The sequence below is a fragment of the Euprymna scolopes genome, chromosome 46 (genome assembly GCF_053919585.1).
Source record: "Euprymna scolopes isolate OS-2025 chromosome 46, ASM5391958v1, whole genome shotgun sequence".
Lineage (NCBI taxonomy): Eukaryota > Metazoa > Mollusca > Cephalopoda > Sepiida > Sepiolidae > Euprymna > Euprymna scolopes.
The window spans coordinates 95,816,470-95,826,377 of record NC_136527.1 but is presented as its reverse complement, the minus strand read 5'-3'; positions in this window follow the sequence as shown (position 1 = coordinate 95,826,377).

Below are 9,908 nucleotides of genomic sequence, written 5' to 3'. Positions count from 1 at the left end.
AACTAACGTATAAGGCAATACAAATGAAGACTCAACAAACAAAGATAGATCAATAAGAAGTGTATTAGAAAAAGTATATTCACAGTATATTTACATAATGGTTGTCAAGTAAGAGAGTCTTGGCTGGAGAACATATCTGCTCTCGGCTCGGCCTTCGGTGGCTTCTGGTTAACACACACTCAGACTAACCGAGTCTCGCTATTTATGTGTAATATCATCCACATATCTAAATGAGTGGGTGCCACCACAACAGTTAACTTAAAAGAAGTTGATCAGATCATCTAGAGTGACCCTTCCACGGTCATCAAGAGTCGTTACACTACTAAGGAGCGGATATTTATCGTAGAGTCGTATTTTCGGTTGAAAGAATCAATATCAGAAACTTAAAGAGAATTTCGACGATACTTCAACGCAAGAAATTCCCCTACTCCCAACGCAAACAAATCAGACAACAATAAATGCCCTTAAAAACAATATAGAGGAGGAAATTAGGGCCATAAGCTCTTTATGGCGATTAAGCTACACTGAATATTCCGCGTTTCATCCACTCTAGGACTCTTCTAGCCTGAAGAGTCCTAGAGTGGATAAAACGCGGAATATTCAGTGTAGCTTAATCGCCATATATATATATATATATATATATATATATATATATATATATATATATATATATTCATTTATTATATATAAAAATTCAACTATTAAATAATTAGTGGTTATCTTCCCTTGAACAGTTAAATCCTTTATTTTTCTATTTGAATAAAATTGTAATTGAAATATTTCAGCTGATTTTAAATTTAACGTCACTAACGATTTTAACTGTTAATATTATTCCATTGGCGTCTCCATTGAAAGTTTGTACATATCAACATTTTCAAGCATGCATAAACTACATTTACCATCCCAATGAATGCATCGACGATGATACATACGACTTTTAAAAGGCGAACCATTAAAAGGTATTTATATTTTTGTTTAAATATTTAAAATGTATACTCTCTTAACCTTATCTTTCAAACAAATTTTATTTTTATTTTATTTTCATTTTATCTTACTTTGTTTATCGACATCAAAAAAAGTAACTATTTTCCTTTATATTTTAAATATTTTCCAGATACATCTGCCTTACTCGAAAAATGTTAGGTTTATTTTTGGTGTCTTTAGAAAAAAATCCCACCTAATATTTTTTGCTGATGAGGAGACTGTGTTTCAAAAATCTATATGATAAAATTATTGTTCAAGACTCATTGTCTATCACAATAAAAACATCGTTTCCGAAACGATCGTACAATTTATTGATTTTGTTTGTTCTCCCTTATGAAACCGATTTTTAAAATTAAAATTATAAATTATCAATCATTTTACTCAATATTAAAATAACTCTAGGATATATATGCCTATCGAGCTTATTATATATCTACATCACAACGAGCACTGTTTTCTTTTATTTTATTTTAATTGTATTAATGAATTTATTAATGCATTAAAATATACTCTGCTCTTTAGACTCTTGTTCTAATCTCCTAAGTATATATATATATATATATATATATATATATATATATATATATATATATATATATACACTTTGAGAATTGAAAAAGAAACTTACCATCCTTCGTAATAGCCGTCTATCGCTTAATACTGTGTCCGTCGTACCTCATACTGTGACGTCAAATAACCTTATTGAAACAGCCTTCTATTTATGGCCGCCGTTGTATGGTACGATTTGATGGTAAAGTTTACAAAAAAGTCATGTGTCCACATTGACAGTAAAATCGAAAAAAATAATGTACCTATGCTACTCGCCTAGTTGCCGAGAATATATATTCTAAAATTCATGATGATCGGTTAATTAGAAAAAAAATTTTTTCACCGCCTTGCCTAGAATATCAACAATTGCCTGCCCATTACTTTAGATCGTCGTTTTTTTTTCAAGGCCCGGAAGCCACTCGTGGATAAGGGTTACTGCGTGTACAGTAATCAATAGTTTGTTTAAAAAGAATCAATAATGTACTCGCTCGCAAAATAAAATGTGTAGGGATAAAATGCAAATTATTTATTTAAATATATGTGAGTTCGTTCCTTATAGACTCCAAAATGGCTGAACAGATTTTCTTTAAAATTTACAGAACTTTAGTGTATAAGTCTGGGAATGATCTCAGTTGAGTTTTGTCTCAGGATACCCCCGATAATTTCAGATAATCGATAATCGAAACCCTTATTTTAATTTATCTATCATCGGTATAGCCATTTTTTCCATGTCGTCGCTTAGCAGCAATAACAGAACAACGGGCCGTGAACATTCTACTGTGGGTAAGTTGATAGTGTTTTTATTTATTTATTTATTTATTTATTTATTTGTATGACGTGGTCCGTAGGTTCAAACTCCGCACGTAAATTTCTTTTTTTTTTCATTAACTGCAAAGACTTTTATAAGACTTGAAAATTTGCGTGTTTTTTTTTTCTGTAGGTTCAAACTCTGCACGTATTTTAGTTAATGTTTTTCTTTTTGTTAACTTGAAAGAAGTTTATATAAAATAATTTTATAAAGGAAACAGTAGGTTCTCTAGAGTACAATGTAGAAGAACGTATATTTTGGACTAAGTTACTGCATGGAGGCATGTGAAGCTTCCTCCCTGACAATTTCACGGATTTCGATGACAATAAGAATATAGGAGTGCGAAATATTCGTTGATCATTGTTCAATACCGGGCAACGTTAGCTCTCCCTGTTAGTGTCACATATTTCACTGAGGTTCCATAGTTTCATTGGCATGGATTAACCATTTACCGTTTAGAAAAGGCCTTTGAAGTCCGTTCAAACTATCACGCACTTACAAAATCAAACCGAATTGAAAAAAATAGTGCCCATGAGCACCGGAAACATCTTCTGGCGAATTCGCTGAAACGCCTTTTTTGTAAAAAAGCACCGAGTCAACAACATCGATCCTGATCATGACTAAGTATTATTTGAAATAATTGGATTGTGATAACGGCTTACTTTCTAGAGCCATAGCTCTTGATATATCAAAGGCTTTTGATAGAGTATGGTAAAAAGGTCTACTTCACAAGATCACCAACTATTGAATAGCTGGAAATGTCTTCACAGCTATTAAATTCTTTTTCTCTGAAAGGCTTATAAGAGTATTCGCTAATGAGTAGAAATCAGAAAGTCATAGTATTAACACTGACGTCCCTCAAGGTTCCATCCTAGGCTCAACTCTCTTCTTGATCTACATCGATGATCTACCCAATCACATTCTTAGACAATTCGTAGACATTTATGCAGACGATACCATAATCTATGGCAACACATTAAACGCCAGCAATGACCAAGATCTTTCTGATTCTCTCTCTCTCTCTCTCTCTCTCTCTCTCTCTCTCTCTCTCTCTCTCTCTCTCTGGGCGATTTCACGGATTTCGATGGCAATAAGAATATAGGAGTGCGAAATATTCGTTGATCAGATCATCTAGAGTGACCCTTCCAATCAATTTTCATTAAAATCGCTATGATCCTCACCACGCCCCAATTGAAATGAATGGTTCCATCTCTTGACAAACTTTTTGGATTGACCTTCACTCCTGATCTGAAATGGAACACATGCATCAAATCTGTTGCCAAGATCGCTGGAAAAATGGTTGCATCACTCTACCGCTCCAGTAGGTATCTCACTGCCGATGCGGTCCTCTATCTGTATAAGAGCAAGGTACGCCCTAAAATGAAGTACTGTTGCCACATCTGGGCAGCAGCTGCTCGGCACGCGCTATCCAGCTTTGATAGAGTTGAAAACCAGCTTCGAAATCTAGTAGGTGATGCGCTTTTCTATTCCTTGTCACATGTCTCTGTCATATCGCTATTTTCATGGAAAGTGTTCGACTGAACTCCAATCTATCGTTCTCCCTTGCCAAACTTTCACAAAAACACTCGACTAGCTACCACCGCTATAAACGATTTCCTCCATTCTCTACCCTTACCTAAATCATAGCGCAGATTCCATGAACAAAGTTTATTACCTAAAATTACAAGTACAAGGGCCCGACAATATTTTTTCGAACACTTTAGTGTTCGACTTTCTGAGTACCATAGAGTGGCGAATTTCCTTCAATAGAATAGCATAAACATATAAAGACAATACCTGTAATAAAAATAGGTAAGGAAAAATATTTAATTTCCATCATTTTTTACAAAACACACACGACATTATTTTTCGGACATCGTTGAAAAACAGTTAATAGTCTGTAATATCACCTTTCTTCTCAATAACTTTTATCAATCTCTCTTCACAATGATCAAATATTTGCACAATAACATCTCTACGTCTTTCTATTAGTTGTTTATTGGCATCTAGTATTCGTTCCCATAGTGTAGCCTCTTTTCAGGTCCATCATAGACAAGTTGCGCAAGCATTTCCCAAAAATTTTTCATTAAATTTAGATCTGGGCTTTTTGCAGGCCATTCCAAGCCATTCACTTTAGCCATCCATTCTTTCATGTGTTTTGACACATGGATGCTGCAATTGTCTTACTGTAGAACGAAATCATTCCCCATCTCTCTTCTTATCCTTGGTAGGGCTTTCTCGTCCAGCAACTGTTTGTAACTTTCGCTGTTCTGTCGTCCTTTCAGCCACTCCAGCCATATATTTCCATTAGCAAAGATCATACCCCAAACCATAACCCCTCCTCCTTCATCTGTCGTTTGTTCAGTACAACAGGCTCACCCCTTCTCGATCAAGTACACCATCCATCGGGCCCATCAAACTTGAAACGCTTCTCAGCAGTAAATATAACCTTCTTAAAGTCAACATGCTTTGTTAACCACCTTTTAGCACTATCCTGTCTTGCTCTTTTGTGTTTCTTTGTTAGTGTAATTTTTTTCTTAGCTTTTGCATACTTCAAACCAATCCTATGCAGCGTTCTTTGTACTGTTCGGACGTTTACATCCAATTCACATTTCTCCTTCACTTTTCTTGCTGTAACTTTTTCTCCAGGTGTCAAAAACAGTGTCACAGTCCTCTTCATTCTCCTTTCAGTCCTCTTGCCAATTGATCTTTTCCGTCCTCTTTTCTTTTTCCGCTCGGAGTTTGTCTTCAGCATGTATTCGACCGTTGATTTCTACAGCCTCAAATCCATGGCGACCATTTTGATGCTAAGGCCATCTTCCCGCTTCTTCTGTGCCAAACAAACGACTTCTTTTGAATGCATTTTACCTCATTAAACTTAATTGATTTGCCAGTATAATAGAACAGATAATTGATGCTAATGATGACAGCTAAGTGTACAAGCAGAAAATTTGCATACAGCAAATATACATGAACATAGCTCTTAATAAAATAGGGTTTTTTATCATGTTCGAAAAACAGTGTCGCGCAAGTTTTCGCAAAAATCACAAAAAACTAAAATTATCAAAGCCAAACTAAAAAAATGATTATACTAGTGGTGGAATTTCACTCCTCAACTACGTACTTACAATCTCAAAAGTGTTTGCACTTATAACCACCTTGAAGCGCTTTTTGCAATGTGTCCAAAAATATTATCGGGCCCCTGTATCACTTTGGGGGGGCACTGAGAGGGGATGGGAAGGGGATATAGAACTTATACATATGCAGCTTTAATGTTCTTGGTTCCATGTAACGCTTCTTCGTGTTTTGCCTCTGCAGTAATTTGGCTGGCCCGCACATGTGCACTGGTCTTCCCATTCAAGAGTTTTCCTTAATATTTCAGCTGTTTTCATTATTTTTATCCGTTGTATCTTTCCAGCCATTCCTCTGATTCCAATTTCTCCCATTCTTTTCAAAAAAATTTTCGCTCTTGAGATTTGTACAATACTGGCCGACTACTCTGCAACAACAAAAGAAAACCGGTTTTCATCAAACGGAAATGGAATCATGTCGTCTTTTCTATGGCGACACCCTGTAATCTGGTTTTGTAATAACTAATGATAAAGGCGGCAAACTTTATCTCTATTTTCTTTAACTGCAGATTTGGCAACTATTGGTTATTTTAAGTTCAGCTTGGTTTGGCAATTCATCATGATGAGCCTGACACCCGACAGCGTTTGCAAATTGCAAATGATGCGATGAATTTACTGAGAGAAATATTTGATAAGCGAATAATTTGCATGCGGAACACTGTTCCGCTAGACTGCTTCCTGGTTGAATACAACATGGTAGCGTTCAAGGTCAATGTAAACAAGTTTTGTTGAGCCGTCCCCAATTTCTACTTAATCTACATCATTAACGATTACTACCACACGTTACATTCATGAACCCTTATCCTTGAGTGGCCTTGAACCTTGATAAGTGATGAGTCTCAAGTAAAAAAAAACAGCATTAACGAAAAACGAAAATGCTAAAACTCATTCGTTTTTCATTTTATTTGATGTTATTTTTTTTTTTTCGCTATCTGTTCTGTCCACGGTGCGTGTAGAAGAAATTTTAATTCATTTCCAATCCATTCACGCTCTTCGGGAAATCGGAAGTTTCCTCACAATAAAAATATGGAAATCATCAATACAGCAAGAAAAGTAATTCTTTAAAAATTAAGTGAAAACCGAAGAAGCCGTTTAATCGCAAGTCACTTAAATCATCTTTAGTTCTTCGCTATGGAGCCAGTTTTTCGGAAGGAAATCGTATAAGAAGAAGAAAGAAGTAAAGACACTAAGACAGTGAGTGAAACAAAATCTCTCCCTTACTCTCTTTTTGTTTTGAACTAAGCAGACGACAATGACCAATCCATTATAATTCATTGCGATAGGTTGTTTATAACCATTGTTTATCTTTACTTGTACATTTATTTATGAACTAAATTTTACCGTTGCTTATTACTATCTAAATTAGGCTGGCTTTACTAACGTTTATTTTCAAAATTTTTTGAAGTCGCTTATTTTTCTTTCCGTGAAAAGTATGATTACTTAGTCTTACTTGAGAATCTATACAGACGCTAAATTGTATCATGGAAAAGTATAGGATCGTGAAAGGTTCTGGTGTTACATATTAGCGACCATATATCAATAGCGTATGTGTTAGCTCGTATAAATTCGGACATAGGAACACTAACTGCATGGCGAAATGACTCAAATCTGGATAAGAGAATCATTTCCATGGGTAAACATACAAAAATACACACACACACACACACACACACACACACACACACACATATATATATATATATATATATATATATATATATATTACAATAGAAAAATGCGAGCATGAAAAGTAATATGGTTAAGCTTGAACATGGAAAAGTAAAGGACTAGTTGTTAAACCTGAAAAGAAAAGAACAAGATATTCTTGTAAAAAATATAATAAATTTATAACTTAAAATACTGCAACATTAAGAATTGGTTATATAATGTTATACATTGAATTTATAAAAAAAAATTCTTAATGCTGCAATATTTTAAGTTAAAATTTATTATATTTTTTTTACTAGAATATTTTGTCCTTTTCTTTTCCAGTTTTAACAACTAGTCCTTTGCTTTTCCATGTTTAAGCTTAACCATATTACTTTTCATGCTCGCATTTTTCTATTGTAATCCATGATTTTTCCAGGCTTCCAGTAAATTCACTTGTTCTTAGTTTAATTTCAGTCTTATTTTTTGCCCCCCCCCCTCCTGAACATAACATACACATATGTAATAACAATGTACGGCACTCGTCTGCTTTCAATAAAATCCCCCAATTATCTCCCTTTCATGCTTTCATTCTCTGTTTCACCTGTTACTTCTCTTTTCGCAAGAGCAGTGAATTAGTAGCAACAGTAGTCGATATAGCGACGTGGTTGCTAGAGAAAACAAGTTATAAAAAGTATCAATCACCTCCTTACGCTTTTTTTTACGATTTTGAACAGCAGTAAATCAATCATAACTTTTTATTGATTTTTTTTTTTACAATATAGCTGACAATGTGATCTATAAACTAATTATTGTTTGAAATTTGATCGGAAAATGAGTGAGTGGTGATTTAAACTGCCACTTAACCGTGATATATAGATCACAGAAGTTAAGCGAAGATGGTCCTGGTCAGTACTAAATGGGTGACCATTTGGGAATTCTAGGTGTAGTATGTGGTCTCTGCTTATCCCGGCATTGTTTTTAGTCGTATTTAACTTCTCCTTGTCACTTGAATCAAGCAGTGCCAATTCATATATATATATATATATATATATATATATATATATATATATATATATATATATATATTGTGTGTGTGTGTGTGTGTGCATTTTCCTACCAGATAACTCTGTCAATTTTCGGTCTACAGACTCGAAATTTGGCATAAGGGGTATTGAGATTTTTTTCGACCTGAAATTTTGCTGTTAAGGGGTCAAAGTTCAACAATTTGACCTTTGAGAACTCCAACAAACTCCTCCCCCAATTTTGAGCCCAAAACAATAAATGCTAAGGGGTCATGATAGGGGTCAAAGTTAAAAAAAATTTTTTGACATCTCTACCAACGTTCTCTAATGTAGTTAAAGAAGACTATTATATAGATAGGCATTACCGTGCATGTTCATACTTTTTAATATATACATAGGCACGTAAAGGTATGAACAGTACATAGGGCCCGAGCAATGACGGGCGGAACTACTAGTATATATATATATATATATATATATATATATATATATATATATATATATATATATATAGTCAGTGATGAGTTAAAATAAAAGTCAATTAAGAATAAAAGTCGATTAAAAATTCGAGTGTTAAAACCAGCAAGTTCGTAGACACCATGTACGAAGTCCGTCCAACACGGACTACGCAAGACATTTCAGAATGTTACTACTTTTTTGAAATGCAATGTCATTTATATTAGGTTGAAGAGTTCTAATGTACGACGCTTCAAGAATCTTTAATTTTTTTACATTATTTTCCCGTTGTATAATTTTTGTGTTGTCAACGAGGACCTTTCTAACATTGGAGGGGGGACAGCTATGTTCTTTTTTTAAATGTTTGTAAATCGCGCTTGTGTCGTTAAGGTGCATAGTTATTCGCCGGGACAACGTTGTATATATATATATATATATATATATATATATATATATATATATATATATATATATATATATATATATATATATTTAAAAGAGTGTAGCCATCAACAATTGTGGGTTTTTTTTTAAAAGGTTTCCATCATATTTTTATTTTAAAATATTTTAAAATAAAAATAAAAATATGATGGAAACCTTTTAAAAAAACCCACAATTGTTGATGGCTACACTCTTTTAAATATACATTTTTTCTCTCGTTGGAACTACACAACCATCACTTTAAATATATATATATATATATATATATATATATATATATATATATATATATATATATATATAAGGTTAGTAACTGCCATTAAGAATAGAAAATTGAATCAAATGTTTGTAACATGTCTTCTTTCTAAGATTAAGAGTGGTGGTGTTTGATCAACACTGCTGGGGAGCCATGATGTAATATACTGTTTTGTTTTTAAATCCCCGAAGCAGTGTTTCATGTTAAACAATTGATGATCCCTTGAAAAATAAATTATTGATATTATAGTAAATTCGAGAGCGAGTTGATGCAGTGATTGCAGGTGATTAAATAACTTACTGACTGGATGGTTTTCTAACGAATGATAAAATATATTTTTTTTGTATAGTTTTAAAGGTTGAAAACTTCAAAGAATATATATATGTATATATATATGTGTGTGTGTGTGTGTGTGTGTGTGTGTGCGCGCGCTCGCGCGTGTGTGCAAAATCGTTGATTCCCTTCAGTGATATATATTATTATAATTACATTGACACACCGGTTTCCTTTAGATTTGTAGAGTTAAGCGATGATGTACCAGGTCAGTACTAATTGAGTGACCATGTAGGAATTCTATATGTTGTTTGTGCTCCCGGCTTATCCCGGCATTG